The sequence below is a fragment of the Diabrotica virgifera genome, chromosome 8 (genome assembly GCF_917563875.1).
Source record: "Diabrotica virgifera virgifera chromosome 8, PGI_DIABVI_V3a".
NCBI lineage: Eukaryota > Metazoa > Arthropoda > Insecta > Coleoptera > Chrysomelidae > Diabrotica > Diabrotica virgifera.
The window spans coordinates 128172614-128197386 of NC_065450.1; the positions used below are offsets into that span (position 1 = coordinate 128172614).

At 31.8% G+C, this 24773-nt stretch overlaps 1 protein-coding gene across 2 annotated transcripts in view; it reads left to right on the forward strand.

Moving 5' to 3' along the window:
• The window catches only part of LOC126890014 (C-type lectin 37Db-like), a 184530-nt gene that overhangs the window by 19244 nt on the left and 140513 nt on the right, over window positions 1-24773 (forward strand). The gene's annotated exons all lie outside the window — the stretch shown is intronic.

Genomic DNA, 24773 nt, shown 5'->3' on the forward strand with positions numbered 1-24773 from the left:
AATTTTTCTCAAAATGCAATGCATTAATAAATTAAAGAAATTTTGTTTTTGTCGCTTGCTAAAAAATTCTTCTAATAATTTAATTTTATCCGACTCATTTATATTAAAAATTCAAACATTAAAACACTACATGAAAGTAGATGGTACTCATAAACTCATAAAAAATACTCATAAAAATGATATTATCAATCTTTTTGAGTTGCGTTCCTGGGGCGACTTTAACATAAGAATATCCGTCAGAAAACCGTAGCATGTGCTTGGTCGTTCAAAAGACAAACACAAGAAATGATGAGAGTAAAATAATTCTGCCTAAACAGTTTTTCGATTTCTCTAAGTAAATTGCCAAAAAGTTATTTTTTTACTTTTTTTTCCATATTTTCATTTTTATTTCTAAACGCTGATTTTTTTCTAATTGCTAAAGTATGTTTTTGTAGAAAATTTAATTTTCTATAATACCGGGTGTCCGCTTATATTTTCCCCCATTTTAAATGCCTATAACTTCTAAACGGCTCAAGATAGAAATATGCGGTTTTCACTGAAATGTTTTATTTTAGTAGAAGTTTTGTCTGAATGGACTGAATTTTTTATATCGCTTTCAAATACGAAAAGAAAAAGGGCGGATTTTTGAAAAAACGTGGTTGACTTTTTTTTAATGGAAAATCCAGTAAATTTTCTTGTAAATTGAAAGAAAGGTCATTCACCTATCCAGCGATATAAAGTTTTTCAAAATCGGTTGTCAAATCACTGAGTAATTAATTTTTAAAATGAGAGGTGCAACGTGGATATCACATACCTAAATAACATAATAGACTAAGAGCGAAAATAGGTGAAATTTCTTAATCATTTAAGGCACGATGGGACCCTATAACTTAAATAGTAGAACCTAAAAGAAAACGGTTGAACACTGTGCCGTCACTTTTCAGTGGCACATGCGTCGACAGTGGCGCATCAAACTTTCCACTTATTGACGGGATAAATAAATTAAAAGTTAACAGAACTTACTAACAGAATTAAATTTTTTTATTTTTTCAAGTTCTATGTGATTAACACATAGGATTCATCGTGATTTTAACCCACCACCCCCTTCCCCCTGCCCACACCATCAAAAACTTCATTTTTCGTTTTTATTTTTTTTGTGGGATGCAATCAATTTTAAAATTTCAAAAAATTCACACGCATAGTTGAGGCTTTTATAAAACATATCTATTTTTTATAGACCCATAGGTAGAGTGTACATAACCTCAAAAACTTAAAAGAAATTTTTTTTTTTCAAAAAAGCGTATAACTTTTTTTGAGGAATAGCTGCAGGTCTAATTTTTTCTTAATCTTGTGTGTTTTATGAAACACTATATTTTTAATTTTTTTCAGATTTTTCCTTAAGTCTCCCCACCTTCAAAAATCCGAAAAACTGTTTTTTGGGGGGTTTTGGGGAATTTTCCCTATTTTATAGACATCATAATATATCAAATCAATTTTGTTTTTATAGGTTATATGTAACTTGAAGTAACTGAGTTCTTTAGAATATTTAAAAATCAGAAAAACACGTTCAAACCCCCCAAAACCCCCTTAAAAAACAGTTTTTTGGATTTTTGAAGGTGACCAACGTTACAGAAAAATCTGAAAAAAATTAGGAATATAGTGTTTGATAAAATACACAAGACTAAGAAAAAATTAGATCTGCAGCTATTCCCAAAAAAAAGTTATATACTTTTTTTCAAAAAAAAAATTTAAAATTTTTTTGAGGTTATGTACACTCAACTTACATGTCTATAAAAAATAGACGTGTTTTATAAAAGCCTTAACTATGCGTGTAAATTTTTTGAAATTTTAAAATTGATTGCATCCCACCAAAAAAAAAATTAAATCGAAAAATAAAGTTTTTGATGGTGGGGACAGGGAAAAGGGGGTGGTGGGTTAAAATTACGATGAATCTTATGTCTTAATCACATAAAACTTAAAAAAATGAAAAAAATTAAATTCTGGTAATTAGGGAGGGTATTTTTTAATTTATGTATCCCGTCCATAAGTGGAAAGTTTGATGCGCCACTGTAGACGCATGTGCCACTGAAAAGTGACGGCACAGTGCTCAAACGTTTTCTTTTAGATTCTACTATTTAAGTTATAGGGTCCCGTCGTGCCTAAAATGATTAAGAATTTTCACCTATAGCGGCTCTTAGTCTATAACTAAACAAATTGATATTATGGTATGTGATTTCCACATTGCATCTCTCATTTTAAAAATTAATTGCTCAGTCATTTGACCACCGAATTTAAAAAAAATTATATCGTTGGATAGGGAAATGACCATTTTTTCAAGTTTTTAGGTAAATAACCATTTTTATGTCGCTTTTAAATAAAAAAAATAAAAAATGGCGGATTTTTGGAAAAAAAAACGTTGTTGACTTTTTTTATTGAAACACCCAGTATATTTTTTTGCAGCTTGAAAAAACGGTCATTTACCTATCCAGCGATATTAATTTTTTTAAAATCGGTGTCGAATGACTGAGCAAATAATTTTTAAAATGAAAGATACAATGTGGAAATCACATAACATAATATCATTTTGCTTAGTTATGTTATTTAGGTATGTGATACCCACGTTGCACCGCTCATTTTAAAAATTAATTACTCAGTGATTTGACAACCGATTTTGAAAAACTTTATATCGCTGGATAGGTGAATGACCTTTCTTTCAATTTACAAAAAAATATACTGGGTGTTCCATTAAAAAAAAAGTCAACAACGTTTTTTTAAAAAATCCGCCATTTTTCTTTTCGTATTTGAAAGCGATTTAAAAAATTCAATCCATTCAGACAAAACTTTTACTAAAATAAAACATTTCATCGAAAACCGCGTATTTCTATCTTTAGCCGTTTAGAAGTTATAGGCAGTTAAAATGGGGGAAAATATAAGTGGACACCCGGTATTGCTTATATCCGCATTTATTTTTCACAAAAATCTAATGTACTCTAATCTAACTTTCTTTGGGTTATAAATAAACAACAAAATCAGTAAGAAAAGTATATTTGTTTATTTGTTATTTGAAACAGAATAAAATTTTAAATGGTTATCCCAGCTTTTAGCCATTAATATCCTTAGGGTCGATTTCTCATACCTGCGTTAATCTATGGTTCAGTTGAACCAGGTTCACCGGTGATCTGTGGTTTTGTTTGGAATGCATTTCTCATTTCACGTTCATGTCAGCGCTCGTTCTACAGCTTTCGAGAAATGCCAATAGATGGCAAAAGGTAAAAAACTGTCGCCATTTTGAACTACCTTTTTATGCTGTTCTTGAATAAAGTTAAATTTAAGTATTTATAGTCAAATAGTCATTTTAATAATTATAAATAAATATTATAAAAACAGAAATAATGTTATCGTTTATCGTTAGGCTTAATATAATAAAATAGGATATATTAATATTATGACAGCGTTTCGTGTTAATACAACGCATGCGTAGTCCATGAAATCATCTGAACTGAGTTCTGAAATCTTTGAACGGCCGAATTCTACCGTTCAAGCATCGTTCAAGTTTAAACTGCCATCGGTTGAACGTGCGAATTGAGAAAGGCGATTTTGACTTTAAACTGACGTTTACTAGAAGTTCAGGTTAAACTGGAGTTGAACTCGATATGAGAAATTGGCCCTTAGTCAGTTTGGTACCTACTATTTTTACTGGGGATCAATCAAATAGGCCAGCGGCAAGCACCCTCAAAATGACTAGGTACTGTCCACGGAGAGGTGAATGGCCAATTTTAGTCATACTGTATGTTTTTGATGGTGCTGAAAACGAAAATGAGGTTTATTTTGAATTTTATGTGGGGAACATTGTCAAAATCGCAATTTTTTCCTAAAAATAAAAAAAAAATGAAATCACGTTTCTTTGGGTTTACCTCGCTAAAACTCTGTTCCATTTTAACATTTTCTTCTGAAATTTTTACAGTATATAATTCTAACATTTCTGAAGACAACGGTATCTGCTTAAAGCTTTCAGTCTTATTCTGATAAAAGTTATGAATTTTTTAAAGTAAAAGGTGCAGATGTGTGCATTGCAAAGTTTAATCGCAAAAGTTGAATGACAAAATTTTAAATTTAGCTTTTTAATCACATTTATGTTAAAATATAGAGTACAAAGAAGTTTTCTGGAAAATTTTAGATCAAAATGTTTTATAAAAAAAAAATAGTGCAACTTTTAATATCGACATTAGAAATCCAGAAAATTCCGCTTATTTTTCGAGATACTGACCATGGGTGGTGAATGGCTAATTTGGTTTTTAATGATTTTGACGGTGCTGAGAACGAAAATGAGGTTTATTTTGAATTTTATGTGAGAGAACATTGTCAAAATCACAATTTAAACCTAAAAATGATTTTTTTCTGAAATTTTTACAGCGTATATTGCTCACTTTTGTGAAGACTATGAAAACTCATCTAAACTTTCACTCTTTTTATCATAAAAGTTATGAGTTTTTTAAGATGAAAGGTGCAGATTTGTGAATTGCACAGTTAAATCGCAAAAATTAAGTGACATAATTTAAAATTTATCTATTTGATCACATTTGTATTAACCTATATAGTCCAAAGAAGTCTTATGAGGAGTTTTAGATATAGATATATATTATAGAAAAAAAAAATGGTGCAACTTTTAATTTTAAGAAAAACGTAGCTTCATTTTTTTATTTTTATACTAAAATTGCGATTTTGACAATGTTCCCCCACCTAAAATTCAAATAAACTTCATTTTCGTTTTCAGCACCATTAAAAACATAAAGTAAGACCAAAATTAGCCATTCACTACTTATGATCAGTATCTCGAAAAATTAGCGTTATTTTGGGGATTTATAAAGTCGATGTTAAAAGTTGCACCATTTGTTTTCTATAAAACATTTTGATTTAAATCTTTTCATAAAACTTCTTTGTACTCTATGTTTTAACAAAAATGTAATTTAAAAATCTAAATTTTAAATTTTGTCAGTCAACTATTGCGATTAAATTTTGCAATTCACGAATCTGCACCTTTTACTTTAAAAAAATCTATAATATTATACTAAGACTAAAAGCTTGAAAAAGGTACCATTGCACTGGCGAAGCGTCCATGTAACCATTGTTACCATTGGTAACAGTTAAAATTTGTAAATAAATATTTTATGACTACTATGAAATAATTCCATTTATATTTTTTAAAAATAGAAATATTTGTTAATAGTATCTACCTAATTCAGTAAAATAGCCAACTAGACGCATGAAAATATCAGCGAGTTTATGTAAAATCGGTTGCACGTTATTATAATACGCCCTTACCACAGTATAAAGAGGTTCCATATTTATTATACTGTGCCCTTACCGTGCGCCGCGCCGTTTACCACTTCTGTGAGTGGCAACGATAGTAGGATCTTTGACTGGATCGTCTCTGAAAATTTTGCGGGGACGATGGCTCTGAAACCGCGTATTGGTGTTACCAAATTTTAATTTGGTGACGCTAGGTAGGGCCGGTGTCTATCGGGACAGAAAATACCGACCGTAAGAATATCAGACTTAACAAATGCAATTTTAATTATTATTATAATTATAGGTAATAATTATAATTCCATTTATGAAGTCTGTTATTCTTAGGGCCGGTATTTTCTCGATTAAACTCCGGTTAGTTAACCGTACCGGCCCTTTGGATTCGATTATTGCATAATATGCATTATTAATTATTAGTTTATAACTTGTAACTATACTTGCTTATTATACAGATAATATATCTATACCTTTTTATCCTATATAAATCATATTAATCGATTTTAATTACTTGTCGAAATATATTAATTAACAACATTATTATAATATGACATATAATAATATTGATTATACAGTACATTGTAGTGTATAATCAATAAAATAAAAATTATTTAATATTTTAGGCTAAAAATGACAAATGAATGTACTGATTAGTATACTAATTATACAATTTGGATTTTTTAATAAAGTATAAACGTGATATAATACATATTTTACCTAAAAACAACAAATATGTTTTTAGTTTGTAGATACTTTATATAATTTCTTAAATTTTTAATTTTTAAATTTTATTTCATCTATTTTTATAATAGACCTGGATCGCGCGTTCCAAAAAAAAGTTGATTAATAGCAAGCTGAAAATTCACGGTGTCTAGTCGAACAAACTTTGATGTATGGGAACACTGTATATATAAAAATATTTATAAAACACATTATATATATAGATAATATATAATATATCTGGTATATATTTAATATCTGGTTTTGGTAACACTTTAGAAAAATTCACGCGTCGCCACTGTACCATTGTCTTTAGAAAGATAAGCAACATATACTGTACAATGTTTAGAGAAAAATTTAAAAATAGAACAGAGTTCTAGCGAGCTATACGCAAAAAACTGTGATTTTGACAATATTTTTCCATCTAAAATTTAAAATAAATTTCATTTTCGTTTTCAGCACCGTCAAAAACATAATGTAAGACCAAAATTAGCCATTCACCATCCATGGTCAGTATCTCGAAAAATAAGCGTTATTTTCGGGATTTCTAATGTCGATATTAAAAGTTACACTATTTTTTTGTATAAAACATTTTAATCTAAAACTTTCCAGAAAACTTCTTTTTACTCTGTATTTTAACATAAACGTGTTTAAAAAACTAAATTTCAAATTTGATTACTCAACTTTTGCGATAAAACTTTGCAATTTAAAAATCTTCACCTTTTACTTTAAAAAACTCGTAACCTTTATCAGAATAAGACTGAAAGCTTGCTGTCTTCAGAAATGTAAGAACTATACAGGGTGAGGCAGATAAAAGGCGTATTAGAAATATCTCTAAAACTAAAGGTAAGAGAATCATGAAAATTGGAATACAGGGGTTTTGAGGTGTTGGAACTATTTAATGAAAATATTTTGGGTTCTTTGCTACATCCGGTTATACCGGAAGTTGATTGTAACTTCGTTTTTTTAATGGGACACCTTGTATATTTTTACTTTTTTGGATTCTTCTCGACTTTTTCTTTCTTAAAATATAAGGTTTTATAATATTATACAGGGTAGTTTAAAAGATAATTACGTTTCCTTATTAATTTCGTAGCAATATTCACACCCGGTAGAATTGTAATAGTTTGAAATAATAAACTCTATTTATGTTCAAATGATTTTAATTATAGTCTACTATTGTCAAAAATTATTATATATACATCAGCACTTCGAGCCAAGCAGGCTCATGGCTTGGTTTACAATCTTCCTCCATTCTTGCTTGTTCTTCGCTTTTTCTTTCCAATTGGTTGCATTGAGATACCTCAGGTCATCATTAACTTCATGGCTCCATCTGGTCCTAGGTCTTCCCTTTCTCTTTTTACCACCTATTGTAGCGCTTAACATGATTTTAGGCATTCTAACTTGGGCCATTCTTTGGACCTGTCCTAACCATCTAAGTCTTTGTGATCTTACAACTGCAATTATATTAGGCTCCTTATACAATTCTTCTAACTCCTTGTTTGTTCTTCGTGTCCACTGATTGTTGATTATTTTTCCCCCAAATATCCTTCTAATTATTTTTCTTTCCCATACTTGTAACATTGATTGCTCGGTTTTTCTCATAGTCCAGGTTTCTGAGGCATACGTAACTATTGGTCGCATCACAGTTTTATACGTTCTTAATTTAATAAAATTATTGGTATAGTTAAATTTTTCATTTTAGTATACAGGGTTGGTCGAAACTCGGAATGAGTATTTTCTGAGTTTTCTTAAATGAAACACCCTGTATTTTAGTATTGTAATAAAATGTTATTTTATGGTACTTTTTAATTTCTTAGGCATTCCCTATACCTAACTGCTTTAGTTTGTGAGTTATTGGTGATTAAATCCAAACATTAATTGCAACACAAAATACGTGAAATTTTATTAGGTCAGCCGTGAAAATATTCAATCACAAATAATTATATATCTATGCAAATAATTTTTTGGAAATAAATACATATTAATCTAGACTGATACTTAAAATTGCCGATAATGGTTGAACTATCAAAATACCTACGATATTTAAGATTGTTGCTGCGATTAACAATTTAGCACAAATTAAAGCAGTTAGATATAGGGAATACTTAAGAAGTAAGAAAGTACTATAAAATATCATTTCGTTACAATACTAAAATATAGGTTGTTCCATTTAAGAAAACTCAGAAAATACTCATTCCGAGTTTCGACCCACCCTGTATACTAAAATTAAAAATTTAGCTATACGAATAATTCTTAACAATAGCAGACTATATTAAAAATCGTTTAAACATAAATAGAGATTTTGATCTCAAACTACTACAATTCTACAGGGGGTGAAAGTTGCTACGAAATGAATAAAAAAACGTAATTATCTTTTAAACTAGCCTGTATAATATTAGAAAACCTCATATTTTAAGAAAGAAGAAATCAAGGAGAATCCAAAAATTTAAAAATATACAGGGTGTCCCATTTAAAAAAACAAAGTTATAAGCAACTTCCGGTATAACCGGAAGTACCAAATAGATGAAAATATTTTCATTAAATAGATCAGTCTTCAAAACCCGTTCATTCCAATTTTCACGATTCTGATATTTCTAATAGGCCCTTTATCTGCCTCACCCTATATAGGTACTGTAAAAATTTCAGATAAAAATATTAAAATTGAACAGAGTTATAGGGCGGTAAACGCAAAAAAATGTGATTTGATTTTTTTTTATTTTTATGGTAAAATTACGATTTTGACAATGTTCCCCCACATCAAATTCAAAATAAACCTCATTTTCGTTTTAAGCACCATCAAAGACATACAGTTTGACTAAAATTGCCATTCACCACTCCGTGGTGAGTATCTCGAGAAATAAGCGTTTTTTTTTGGGTGTGCCGCTCGTCTAAATATTTTAGTTTAAAATATATGTTTATTTTGCCTTTTTGATTTCCACTTCGAAAATTGTTCTCGTAATCAAAAATAACAAATTTTGTTTTGATACTTTTGTATGTATACAAAAAATCTTCCAATTTAATTAGATCTTATTCAATATTGACAATTTAGACATACATATACATAAATAATACATACATATACATATATGTATGTATTATTTATTACATTTTTTATTATTTATTACATATACATATATGTATGTATTATTTATTAGGTAAACATTTTAAAGTTTAAGAGTATAACTTTAAAAACGATATTGCCAATATTTTTGATTTCGAGTTCCTGGGATGACTTGATTGAAAGATAGTTTTATTCCCTTCATTCGATGAACTCGAACTTTCGATTAAATACATCAAATCAACGTTAACTTAATAATGCCCGCCAGAAAAATCGTAGCATGTGGTTTGTTTTTAAAAAGACAACCACATATTTATAATAATAGTAAAATTCTCTTGTTTTGTAAAATTCTAGTATTTTCCGACAATTTTTGCTGTAATAACTTAACACATTGCCACAGTATATAGAGGTTCCACAGTAAAATCACTCCTCTGTCGGCGCTTTGATCTCAGGAAGTAATACCGGCAGTACGCAATTGGTAATTCACCAGTGGTGAATGCGGGTTTTCCCTGTTAAAAGCCGTACGTTTCTATGCGAATAGCAATGCGAGAGTGGGGCAAAAGCGACTGCCAACATTGCGCGGTCGCCATGCGCGACTACCGATTTTCTTTCCAATTTTTCGGAGAGTGGTTCTACTGTCCCTCTTTATACTGTGACATTGCCTGCCACACGCCTTTCTCAAAATGGGGCGCCACACCAAAAAAGTTGTTCAACTCCTGGAGGCCATGTCAGACAGATATGACTGACGGAAATTTTTACGGTGACGCCATGTCCTATATTACTGACATGATAGTTTTTTGATACCCCTCTATCACTCAAAATTATTTGAGAGTATATGGATTCTTATATGCAATTTTGTTGTTGTGGCGTCCAGTGCTGCTTCATTAAAACATTGCTGGCGTTTCAAGAAAAAATAATGAAAAATTAAAAGAAAAAAATAGTTTTTATTTTTGCCATTCAAAAGTGAAACAAAAACAGGAAAATATAAATTTATTACGTATGAATATTTTTAAAGCAGTCCATGCATATAATATAAGGTTGATCAGTACAACCACAGCAATATAAGTCATTAAATTTTTCACCTTCTTTCTGGCTTCCGATCTTCCTATTAGAGAACCAATCAAATGCCTGTAACAAGGCTTGCAAATACGACAAATTATTTTGTCTTTGGTCAATGCATCTCCTGTTTTTTTTCATGGGTTCTTCTCTTGGTTCTATGTCTAACATTTGTTGAACCAGATGCTCTATGCAGATGTGAATGCGAATGACATGGCCTCTACCAAAATAAGTTTTCAGGCAGGCCACGCCAGTCACAATTAGGTGACGATTTTAAATAAACAAAACTAAAATTTTTTATCATGCAATAATTTTTTGCTGAAAACATGATAATCTAGACGTAAAAACCTTTCCCTATATCTTCTTCTTTTGCTGTGGCCTCCCATGAACTTTATTAGAAAATGCCTGTGGCCCCCAGTGAAACAACGTTGTCACTCATATATGACCGACATGGCCTACAGCAAAAAATTTCTGTCAGTCAATTTTGGGTGACGTGGCAGGCAATGTGATTAAAGTGCTGAATCGGAATCCGTCGTCCGTTTTTCTCTGTCAATTATAATTCAGTCAATTTGTACTCTACAAGCTCCCTAGTGGGAAAGTTTTGGGGTAGTTCTGATTTCTTTCATTCCATATATATTTTGGGGTACTGAATCCGAATATGAGGTTTACTTACAACATTTCTTGACGGAACATTGAAAAAATCGCAAAAAAAAGTGAACAATTTCTACTTTTTTCCGCTTTTTAGCTAAAATCTGGAAAACTATTAACTTTTAGTAAATGGTCTGTTAACAGGAATTAAAGTACTTAAAATTCTCTACAAATATCACAGTTACTTTTTTTTTCAGACGAACCGTTCGGTCTAAAGTGCAAGTTGAAAATTGCCAATTTTTAACGGTCTCGGTAAAACCCACTTTTTACATTCCAAAACTTTATTTTTTATTAGAATGCTGTCATTTGATAAATTTCTCCTATATAGTTTTCTGTACAAATAATAAATGTTAGTTCATAATATGAATATGGTATGTCTCTTGTGACAACTTCCATGAATCCATTCCATCCTAAGAGGTTGGGGATGTCTCTGCTTTTCCCTTAGAGCCACAGAAGATCAGGCACAGATGGAGTCACAGTTTCAGTTGGTGTGAACATTCCCTTCGGATATGTTATCTTGATTTCTGATAAACCTTGAGGTTTTCCTTTCAAAATGTATTAGTTGAACAGCTCCTTGACTTCCATAAACCTCAGGCGCGGGTTTAGTTTTTAACCGAGGAATGGACTCGCTAGGAGCTACTGCATGTTTTGGTGCAATACAAGAAATGCCACCCATGACATGAAAATGCCACCCATTAAAATCAGCGTTATCGTACATCTGTTGTGTAAAGCACGGCTGGTCCATTTTCTGCGGATCGCCTGCGATTGCTGACACTTCCAGACAAGCAACGCGCTTGCTCAAAGTCTTGTAGCGGCAGTAAGGCCCAGATAATTCGTCTCACCATTCCTTGCAGGGTTGACCGTTTTCTCTACAAAAAGTACGACTAAAGAAAATAAGTTGATGTAGGGTTTTGTTCTTGGGTTTTGCCTCTTTGGGGTTTTGTTCATCCTATACAGAAACTGTTCGACTGGAAGTGTCAGCATTCGCAGGCGATCCGCAGAAAATTGACCTGCCGTGCTTTACATAGCAGGTGTACGTTAACGCTGATTTTAACGTACGTACAATCGACGAATCCCACACTTTTCATAGCACGGTCGTAGGTGGCATTTCTTACATTCGACCAAAACGCATTAGCTCCTAACCAATCCATTCCTCGGTGAAAGACGAAATCCGCGCCTGTAGTTTGTGGAAGTCAGGGAGCTGTTCAACTAATTCATTTTAAAAGGACAAAACCTTAAGGTTTATCGGAAATCAAGATAACAGATCCGAAGGAAATGTTCCCACCAACTGAAACTGTGACTCCATCTGTGCCTGATCTTTTGTGACTCTAAGGGAAAAGCAGAGACATTCCCGGCCTCTTAGGATGGAATGGATTTCTGGAATCTGTCACAAGAGACATACCAAATCAACTAACATTTATTATTTGTGCAGAAAACTAGGAGAAATTTATCAAATGACACCATTCTAAAATAAAATAAAGTTTTGGAATGAAAAAATGGGTTTTGCCGAGACCGTTAAAAATTTTCAATTTTAAACTTGCATTTTAGACCGAACGGTTCGTCTGAAAATAAAAATAAATAGTGATATTTGTAGAGAATTTTAAGTACTTCAATTTCTGTTAACAGACCATTTACTGAAAGTTAATAGTTTTCGAGATTTAAGCAAAAAACGAGAAAAAGTAGAAATTTTAAGCTTTTTTCGCTATTTTTTTGAATGTTCCGTCACGAAATTTTGTCCGCAAACCTCATATTCGGATTCAGCAGCCCAAAATACATATATAATGGAAGAAATCAGAACTACCACAAAACTTTCCTAGTCAAAACACAATTTTATTGAATTATTATAGTTTTTTCAATCTAAGACTGGACATACGGACAGACAAACAATCTATACCTACTATCGAAAATTATTATTTTCGTATGAAATTTCAATCCAAAATTGGAAAATCTAGAACTCCGAATACTTTCTAGACGTACTAGCCTAAACTACATTTTACTACGAAATACCTATTTCGTATAAAGTTATCAAATTACATGTAGAAATATTTCGTTTTTAAATCCCACAACGAATTGTCAAGGTTTTTGCCAAAGAAATTTTATTTATTACCATAATAGTTATATTTTATAATACCTATGTACCTATTCATAAGCGGTTTTGCTCTGTTAAATTTAAATCTACTTTTTATTATTTATAAACTTGGTGGAGTCAATGAAGCATGTAAATCCTTAAAACAAAGGTTAGTTTTCAGAGACGGGTTCATCTTTTAATATTATATAATACAAATTTTATCTAAACTTTCAGCAGTAAGATTTTAAATATTTTTAAACTATTGCTATTTACTCCAGGCTGGATCTGTTTTGAATTGAACATTTACCTAGGAGATTATTTTTTTACTACTAGAATCACTTCAGGATGTATCTTGTACAGTTCACCAAATATAGCTGAAAGTGTGAAATTCCCATTGACTGCGCTAACAATGAAGTGAGAACGCACATACAAACGGTCTGGACCGTCGCGTCAGTGTGAGTGCGAGGTCCGTCGTTTGACGGATGCGCATCATGATCGTCACGCGTTTTCACACTTTCAGCTATATTTGGTGAACTGTACCTATCAATAATCACGATATACACCAGTTGCAAACCTTGTGTTTGAATTAGAAATTTAGAGACAGGAATATATCAGAAAGAAAAATGTAGACTGAAATAGAAGAAAGATATTGGTTATTGTTAGGTAGAAGCTCACAACTTACAATCAAGAACAAGGAATTAGTTTACAAACAAATGCTTAAACCAGTATGGCCCAGTTATGGGGCTGTACTAGAGGGAGTAACTAGCCTTCAAAGAGTCGAAAACCGAATACTGAGAAACATAGTCAACGCTCCGTGGTATATCCGCAAGATTTACCTACCTACATCGAGAACTTCGTACAGAGGCGTAACCAGGGGGGTTTTAGGGGTTATAACCCCCCCATTTGGATGTACTTTGAGCTCTATACGCCTACACCATTACTATTCCATATCCCCCAGAGACCATCAAGTAGTTGTAACCCCCCCCCTAGGATCATCCTGGTTACACCTCTGACTTCGTATAGGAACAATTTAAAAAGGAAATAAAGAAGACTTCCAAAGACATAAATATACAAACAGGGCCGTTTAACAACTGCTACAGAATCAAGATCTAGTGCACAGGCTCAAAGGCACCAAATCTTCCAAACTTGTGTGATATAATCATAAATGTATTAATGTCAGTTTAAATTCGACCAGTGAACCTAGCTACAACCAGTGAAGTGTGTAACAATAATTATTATTAGATTCTATGATGAACCATTGGTAATACATAGCACAGTAAAGCAGCAGATTATGTTAGATATGAAATGCTGGTTAATATTAGGATTAGATGCATTGTTTCTTTAATGCATAAAAAATAGTGAGAACTCCCACTTAATATGTGTTTCTTCCAGGGCCCCCGTAACCGGGCGTGCAACGCGTGGTTAATACGAAATATTTATTTTAAATGAGGTAATCACTTTTTTTAGACAATTTGAATTATAATTTTTTTATGAACACCTAGCGAAATCCCAAAAATTAAATATTGTGTTATTCTAAAAAAGTTCAAATAAAAGAGAGTTTTTTAGCTTTCTACTTACTTGACACTACAGAGGAATCACTATTTAATTTTGTAGTAAAATTACAAAATTTAAATACAAGAGACATGAGAGGTAATGGGTATGATAACGTTGCCTATATGCGTGTATGATAAGGGTAGGATAACCCTCGAGCTTTTTTGTTCCACGCTCTGCAAATAGCTTAAATTTAGTAGTGAATGATGCAGAATATAAAGTGTCAAATAAAATAGTAAACTTTTTTAATATTGTATAAGAACTTAGTCAAATTTAGGAGTTAAAAATAAACAAGGGCAAATAGTAACACAAGATCAACCATATATGAAAGTCTGGATGGAACACTTCAAGGAGTTACTGGCAGAAAATGAAACAGAAGAGATTACAGAAATGGAGGAAGAGTGGGAAAATAATGGAATGAAGGAGCCAACACTCGAAGAAGTAATTGAAATAATTAAAAATAACAAAAACGGAAGAGCACCCGGAAAAGATAACATAAACAGCGAACTCATAAAACTAGGAGGGAAACCGTTGCATAGGGAAATACACAAACTGATAGTAAACATCTGGAAAGAAGAAAAAATGCCAAAAGAATGGCAAACAGGCCAAATAATAACGATACATAAAAAGGGAAACCAACAAGAATGTCAAAATTACAGGGGAATAACATTACTGAGTACAGTATATAAGGTATTGTCAACCATAATACAAAGAAGATTACAAGAAGCAGCAGAGAATAAGATTGGTCAATATCAGTGTGGATTCAGGAAAGGAAAATCCACAATAGATGCGATATACATACTAAAACAAATAATGGAGAAGGCGAACGAAGCTAACATAAACTTAGAAATACTTTTCGTAGATTTTAAACAAGCTTTTGATTCCATCAAACGAAACCAACTATTGGAAATATTAAAAATGCTACAGGTACCGCTTAAATTAAGAAAACTTATAAAAATGACGATGAGCCATACCAGAGCGAGTGTAAAAACGCAAATAGGGGAAACAGAAGAGTTTGAAACAAACAAAGGAGTGAGGCAGTGATGGTTTATCCACAACACTATTCAACATGGCAATAGAATATATTACCAGAAAAATGAACAAAGGTACACTCAGAAATAGAGGAGGTCAAATTGTAGCATATGCCGATGACGTTGTGATAATGGCAAAGAGAAGAGATATATTAACGCAAATGGTAGAGGAACTCATTCAAGAAGGAAAAACAGTGGGTCTGAGTATTAACGAAAACAAAACAAAAATTTTAAGATTAGGGAAAAATCCTACTAATAGAGAGGTTAAAGTGGGAAGATACAAATTTGAAGAAGTAAGTAAATATAAGTACCTGGGAGTCATGCTGTCAAGTGATGGAACAAGAGAAAACGAAATAAAAGAGAAAACATTGGCAATAAATAGAGCATTCCAAGCCAACAAAAAAATGATAAAAAGCAAAATATTAACAAAAACTACTAAATTAAGGCTCTATGAAACGTTAATTAGACCGACATTAATGTATGGAGCAGAAGTGATGACAATGACCAAGACAGACGAAGAAAATTTGAGAAGAACTGAGAGAAAAATAATTCGGGCAATATTAGGACCAATAAAAACAGCAGAGGGTGAATACAGGAGTCGAAGAAATAACGAAATAAATGAGGAATTGAAGGGACAAGATATAGTCAGGAGAATAAAGAGACAAAGATTGAGATGGCTTGGGCATGTATGGAGAGCAGGAGAAGAAGCGATAATAAACATAGTGACAAAGTGGTCTCCGGCCGGAAGGAGACGAAGAGGAAGACCGAGGTCCAAATGGCTGGAAGAGGTGAAGCGAGATCTAGAGGGCATGGGTATTAGAAATGCAGAAGAAAAAGCAAGAGACAGAAGGAGCTGGAACCGGATATGTAATGCAGTTTAAGAAAGAGAAGAACGGAGGACTGATCCACCTCGAAAACATGGATCTAGAGAGCCTGTAAAGGCGGCGCTACCCCCACGGGGGTGTTTTAGCCACTATATATATATATATATATATATATATATATATATATATATAAGAACTTTACGTATTTTTCTCTTCCTCCACAAAAAGATGGGATATTATAAAAGTACATGTTCCTGAGATAAATCTAAAACCCCAAAGTGATACAAGATGTTCGAATAGGATAGAAGTTATAAATCCATTCAAATTTCATACAATGAAAATTTGTGAGAATCTTTTAGATATAGCAGATAATGATACCTTTAACATAGAAAGTAGACAGTACTAGAATAATTGATCAATAGACCGGGGGATATTAGATAGAAGTTCAGCCACAAATTTCTGAGTCCTGCCCTATGCAATACTACTGGAGGTGGTACTTACAATTTGTGGAAAAATCCATGGCTTTCCTGTGACATTTTCCTGTGAAAATTAAATTTTGCATGAAAAAAAGGGGCGTTGCAAAGAATTTCTAAGTCCCTTCATATCCATAGAATTGCAACCGTTCTGTCCAAAAAATGTTCTTCATAAAATCGATAGTATCCTGTTATTCTATGGATATGGCAGGACTCAGAAATTCATTGCACCCTATTTTTTTCATGGAAAATCTAATTTTCACAGGAAAATGTCACAGGAAACCCGTGGATTTTCTACAAATTGTAAGTACCACCTCCAGTAGTATTGCATATGGCAGAACTCAGAAAATCGTGGCTGAACTTCTATCTAATACCTCCCGGGTACTAAGTTCATTAAATAGTAGATCTGGTAATAATATTTATGATGTCTGGTTATGATAATGTTTTTGGTTTTTTAGTGATATTTTTACATTGAGTGACCATGATATTTTAAAAAACTGTCTTGTTCTTCAGCAACAGCTAACGGATCCAGTAAAATTGGGGGCGGATATTGATGCAACTGATTTATTTAGTGAGATAAAAGCTTTAAAATTATTTTTATTACCTGACTCATCAAATTTCCTCTTAATAATCTTCAATATATGAAAATATCTAACTTCATCAATCTTTGCCAAATATCACAATTTCATTAATAACACTCCTCACTTTAACTGTGTCTGTGGCTTCTGGTGAAGGATCATTTTCAAAATTAAAGTTAATTAAAAATTATTTGAGGTCTACTATGCTAGAGGAATGATTATCTAATTTGGCAATATTAGCTGTATAGCAAAAGCTCGTCAAGAAAATTGACTTTGAAGATATTATAAAAGAATTTGCTGCAGTCAAATCTAGAAACACACCCATTTAATTCAATTTAGATTTAAGGTATGGATTTCCAGATTTAACTAATTAAGGTATATTGTTTTACTTGTTTTTTTGCGTTCATCAACAAATCAGTTACAAAAAAAAAAATTGAGTTCCTGCAATTTCTGTTGTTTTATTACAAGTAAAAAATAAAAAATATAGATTTATTTCATAAGTGGATAATAGTAGATTTAAGGGGCGCTAAAATATGTGCCGCACGCGGGCGCCGTTCAGCCTTGCGGGGGCCCTGGTTTCTTCTTTAAATTTTCGGTTGCTACACTTTACGTACAACGCGCATTCTTGATTATTTCATATTCATGCTAAACTAAAATAAATCATACTTATGCAGTATGTAATGAAAGGAATAAATTCGTTATTTCGTAAGCAGGCGACTTTAAGAAAAATCCCGAAACAGGTCGATTTTTTTTAAATTATGATCTTTTGGAATAGGTATACAAGTATATTATCATACTAGTGACGTCATTCATTTGGGCGTGATGATGTAATCGATGATTTTTTTAAATGCAAATAGAGGTCCAGTGCTAGGTCATTTGAAAGTTAATTTAACAGTCTATTTAGTAATGTAAACATTAACAAAATTATTTATGCAGGGTGTAAAAAAATTTTTTTGAATTAAATTAATTGACACAAACAGAAGAACAGATTTTATTTAATTTATTTAATTCAGAATATATTTTACTGCTGTCAGAAAACAGTAAAAAAAATGTTTATTCGACAAAAGTATTGCTTTTCGTTTAAATTAAATGTTCAAACTGCTGAGAGGCAGGTGGGTGGTAGCTTTAACTTTGAATTTAAGCGACAACTAATGTTTATTTATCAAATAAACATTTTTTTCTGTTTTCTGACAGTAGTAGAATGTATTTTGAATTAAATAAATTACATACAGTCTTCTTTTTGTGTCAATTAATTTAATAAAAGTATTTGTTTGGACACCCTGTATAAATAATTACGTTATTGTTTATATTCCTGAATAGAAGATTGAATTACCTTTCAAATAAACTAGCATACGACTCATATTCTCATTTAAAAAAATCACCGATTACGTCATCACGTCCAAGTGGATGACGTCACTAGAGTGATATATATGGCAAAAAATTATAACTTAAAAATAAATATCGATCTTACTGAAGAAGTAAAAATCTTCCTCTGTAAATGGTATATAATTTTATTAAAAAAAAATTCTAAAAAAGATCCAAGTTGGAATCAAAGTACATCACAAACGTTTTCGGTCTTATGAGACCATCATCAGGTTAAACTCCAGATCCAAGTAGTTTAAGTTAAACCTGATGATGGTCTGATAAGACTGAAAACGTTTGTGATGTACTTCGTGATGTACTTTGATTCCAAATCGAATCTTTTTTAAAAAAAATTTTTAACAAAATTATATACCATCTACAGAGGAAGACTGTTACTTCTTAAGTAATTTTTACTAATCAATTAGAGGGATTCAACCCCTTTTGATGTTAAAAATCGATGTTTCAGGAATTTTTTCTTAAAGTCGCCAGCTTACGAAATAACGAATTTATTCGTTTCATTTGCCCTATATACCGTATAAAATTTTCCTAGTTTTATTTTGATTTAACGTACAATTTTTAAAAAATAATCAAATTCAATATTGTCACGTGACATGAGTATGATGGAGATGGTAATTTTGTGAGCATATTATATACCTACATAACTGATGCCCGGTATCTATCTTTGCCCATTAAATATAAATATATTATTTCCTGTTACTCTGTAAAGGAGCATAGGGCATCCACGAATCTTCTCCATTGGACTCTGTCTCTGGCCATAGCTGCTACCTCTCCCCAGTTCTTTCTTATACCTTTGTAGTCAACTTCAATTGTTCTTTTCAAGGTCGTTGCGAGTCGTCCTTGCTTTCTTCGTCCTGCTACTGTTTATTTTAGAGCTTTCTTTGTTATGCCTGCATTGCCTTCCTAAAAGGTGTGTTCCAGCCAATTCCATCTTTTCCTTTTAATTGCAATTTCAATTGGCTCTTGTTTGGTTTTCTTCCAGAGATCTTGATTTGTTATGATGATGGGTCAATATACTTTCAAAATTTTTCGGATGCACCTGTTTACAAATACTTGGAGTTTTTTGACAGTTCCCTCTGTTATTGCCAATGTCTGGCAGCCATACAATAACACTGTTTTAACATTACTATTAAATAGTCTTATTTTGGTGTTTTGACTAATTTGTGTTGAGCTCCATATGTTTGAGAGTGTTCCAAATGCTTGTTGTGCTTTTCTAAGTCGATGTTTAATGTCTGCCTCGATGCCACCATGTACGTAAGCTATACTTGCTAGGTAGCAAAATTCTCGTACCTGTTTTACTTCTTCTTGATTAATATATAGTTTTTCCTGTCGGAATTGACCTATTCTCATCTCATCCGTCTTATTGACATTTATTCGGAGACCAATTTCTGCCACCTCTTTCTCCCGTTTACAGAGCATGTTCTTCATATATCATCTATTGTATGTTATACCATGATGATATTAAAAGAGTAACAAAAACAAATTGGAAATATGTTGCTCAGGATAGAGACTCATGGAAGGCTAAGAAGAAGAAGATGTGTGATACCATGCATATGTATATCCTCTGCATATTCCATATCGGCCAGTTTCTTACCATCTAAGTATTTCCAATGGATTCCGTTTTTCTGTCTATGGTTTTATATAAAATGTAGTTGAGACATATATTGAAGAGTAGTGGTGAGAGTACACAGCCTTGCTTTACCCCCTTCTCTATTTCTATTTTGTACATCACTTGACCCTTATGTAATACCTGGAATGTTGTTCAGTTTATCATTTGTTCATTAAAACGCTAACAAAATTAAAATATGTCCTCCTATACCTAATTCTCGACAATCCGTAATACATCTGTGTAATAACTACGGTACTACAAATAAAATATAATAATAAGCTACTGTTTCTGAAAGAAATCGTAGATACATAAGGTAATATCTGTGGTAATGCTTTCATAGTTATTGCTTGTCCGAAGAAATACTTTCGAAGACCGTTAGGGAACAGTTGACAATACACTAGCAATAAAAATATGTTGGGTGTTGTCATTTAAGAAATGCTGATAGATGAACTGACAAGTGATTAATTATCTTTTTTCCTTTTTTCATGTATCAGGTTTAGAAGAACACTCATAAAGTTTTCGTATATCGGCCTATATCTACTTTATTTTTAATGTTAATTGTGGACTTAAGAATTGAATTATTGGTCCAGAGGCTCGAGGGCTTTAACAGTTTAGATTTTTCCCATCAAATAATGAAGAATGACTTCTTTATATTAAGCACTTTTATATCATTGCTCCATTCTTGAAATAAATGGTATAGGTACTAATTCATACATCCCTCTTGACAGTAGAAGAAGAAGAAGAAGAATTTATAAGTAGCCGATTTAGCAGCTTCACTAATCTATGTGACATCAATTCCGTGTCACTTTCACTACCAATTTCCATTTTTTGAAATGGATAAGCGAAAACACTTTAGAGTCTTACCTATATGACAAGCGCTGTCATAATAAAAATACAAGCTGATATTATTCTTAATGTCCGACTGGTATATTATTTGACAAATAATGACATGATTTCAAAGTCAGTTAAATATGATATAAAGCCCTAGGGCGTTATTTTTCAAAAAACGCCCTAGGGCGTTATTTTGAATATTTGGGCGTTAAATTTAAATAACTAGTTAAATACTGCCAAGTTAACAAATAAAAACCTAAGTAAAACTATGGTTACCACAATTACGTTACGACTATTGCTGGTAAATGTACTTATTTAAAAACAAATTAATTCAAAATTCATTCAAATTTTTTGCATATAAAGAAGAATTTAGTCGGACATTAAACGTTAAAGGCACCACGGGTATTATAGATAATAGCGCTGTCGGTCAACGTATATACCTCGGGCCATAGGCCCTCGGTATATACACCATTGACCTCAAGCGTTATTATCCGTATAATACCCTTGGTACTTTAATAACTATAAGAGCCTAGGCGCCAAATTTCGAACCAATGCTTTTTAAAAGCATTCCGAAAGTCCCTTAGAATAAACAAAAAGTTTCTTTTAAATGAGATAGGTACTTGAAATTAAAAATCACACTAAATTTTCTCTTTTTTTTTCACTCCTGTAACTTATTCAAATAAACATTGTTATGGTTTTCAGGGACTTTCGGCCATCGGTAATAATCTAATCTTTCATTCTGCGTTATAATTTTTCAAAAATACTAAGTATTAGTTTTTTCAGCATTCTGAAAAAATGAATGCATTTAAAAAGCATTGGCCCGAAATTTTGGCCTACGCTCTAAGGTCGCCTACGTAGATATTCAAAATCGTTCGGAGAGTAAAAAAAAACCACAAGAAAAAAGAATTTCCTGAAATCGGCTGTATACCATTAATCACAAAAAGTTAATTTCAACAAAAAAATTCAAGAGAAAAGTTAATGAATCAACAAATAAGTGCGAATATGAAATATGAAAATATGAAACCAAGTTAATTCTTTGTTCATAATTTTTCTAGGAAGTGTTCCGCCTCTGTGAAAATGATGCTTTAACCACAGATTTTAACATAAAATTGGAATATGCAAGCCTGGATTGCCTTGACTTTTCAAAATTTATAGTTATTTAAAAAATATACATTAATTTTAGAATCGTTGTGTTACGTCTTCGTTCTTCCACACCTAATTGTGCATCATTTTTATAATCTATAAAAAAATGATCTTATGAAAATCCTCTTTTCAATGTACATATTTATATAGGAGTGAAAACGTAAAGGTTGGAATGAATTCATTTTTTCATGACTTTGGAGATAAAACCCGAAACAGGTCGATTTTTATTTTTAAATTACGATTTTTTGGCATATATCATACTAGTGACGTCATCCATCTGGGCGTGAAGGTTGTTTAATTCTCTATTCAGTAATATAAACATTAACATATTTACTTATACAGAGTGTCCAAAGTTTTTTTAAATTAAATTAATTGGCACAAAAAGAAGAATGTATCAAATTTATGTAATACAAAATACATTTAAGTGCTGTCAAAATACACAAAAATGTTTATTTCAAAATTAAACAGTGGTGTACGTTTAATTTAAAGTTTCAAACTGCCAAGAGGCAGGTGGGTTGAGTTTTAACATTGAAATTAAGCGAAAAACAATATTTATTTGCCAAATAAAATTTTTCCCTGTTTTCTGACAGCACTAAAATGTATTTTGAATTAAATAAATTACTTACATTCTTCTTTTTGTCTAAACCAATTTAATTCAAATTTTTGGATACCCTGGATAATTTATTATGTTAATGTTTATATTGCTGAATAGATAATTGAATAGCTTTTCAAATGAGGTATCACACGACCCCTACTCTCATGGATGACGTCACTAGTATGAATATGCCAAAAAATCATAATTTAAAAATAAAAATTGACCTGTTTCGGAATTTATTTCCAAAATTCACGAAAAAATGAATTTATTCCAACCTTTACGTGCTCACTGTACAGTATAAATCAAAGAAAAACAAATCATAGGCATTTAAGACACTGTGTTTGAACTGCATTTGAAATAGTGGACCAATATAAAAGTTCCAGACATTAACACCAGAAATCATAGCAACTTTAACATTGGCATGTAGAAAATATCTTTGAACTAGAACCTCCACATTATATCTCTTTTTACGAGTTTACTAGTAGCGAGCCCAGCCAAATGAGCCGAAAGTAAGTAATCGGACTTAAGGGTCCGCACCGCGCCAAGGAATAGAACCGAACCGAACCCACTATATGCACAAGGCGATTGCAGATCCTTCTATTAGCTTTCTATGCATACGCGGTACGAATGGAATATTATTTTTATAAGTTTATGGATATGTATTTAAAACATATAATTTAACCTAAAATATTGTTCTGAAGCTATTTATTTGTGGCATTTATGTGATTTATTATTCTAAATGGGAAATACGCCACAATTTAACTTAAAAATGATTTTGTTAACGTTTCGACTTCCACTTCGGACGTCGTTGTCAAAATACAAAGTATTAATAAATTAAACAAAAATGTTGTTGCTTAGTCAAAAAAATTCTTCTAATAATTTAATTTAATCTAACTCATTCATATCGGCAATTATTAGAAGATTTTTTTTACTACGCAACAACATTTTTGTTTAATCATTTTGACAACGACGTCCTAAATGGTAATAAAATCATTTTTTAAGATAAATTGTTGCCTATTTCCCATTTAGAATCATAAATTACATAAACGCCACAAATAAATAGCTTCATAACAATACTTTAAGGTGATACAGTAGCGATCAACAGGTAGCCAAAACGCGTTCCAAGATTGCGGCTGTAGTTTTGAATATTTTTTCGAGATATTTGGCACACGTATTCGTAATATAATAAAGAATGGCGGTGCAGAGCCCAATTTAAAAAATATATTAATATGTGGAAATTACTCTGTAATTAAATACAATATTAAAAAAACGAGCCTGTACCGCCATTAAGAAGAACAAAAAAATACACTTTCTTCAAATAAACTTTTTTATCCGATGCCTAGATTTTGTGTCATTTTGGAACTACTAATGAAATAAAAAATTTTAGAAAGTGTGTTTTTTTTTCTTCTTAATGGCGGTACAGGCTCGTTTTTTTAATATTGTATTTAATTACAGAGTAATTTCCACATATTAACATATTTTTCAAATTGGGCTCTGTACCCCCATTCTTTATTATATTACGAACACGTGTGCCAAATATCTCGAAAAAATATTCAAAATTACAGCTGCAATCTTGGAACGCGTTTTCGCTACCTGTTGATCGCTAATGTTTCCTCTTAAGTAAAAAAAAATTGTTTTAAATACATATTCATAAACTCATAAAAACAATAATAAAATAATATTCTATTTTACAAGATTTTTACTTCTTTAGTAATTTACTTATTTAGTAATAAAAATAATAATCCACTCGTACCGCGTATGCATAGAAAGCTAGAAAGATCGCCTTGTGCATGTAGTCAGTTCGGTTCGGTTCTATTCCTTTGGAGCGATGAGGACCAGTAGTAACCGGTCTTTATTTACCTTATTCTTAGCTAGAGGTGGGCTACACTTAGAATATGCAATCAAATGTAACTGATCGTGAT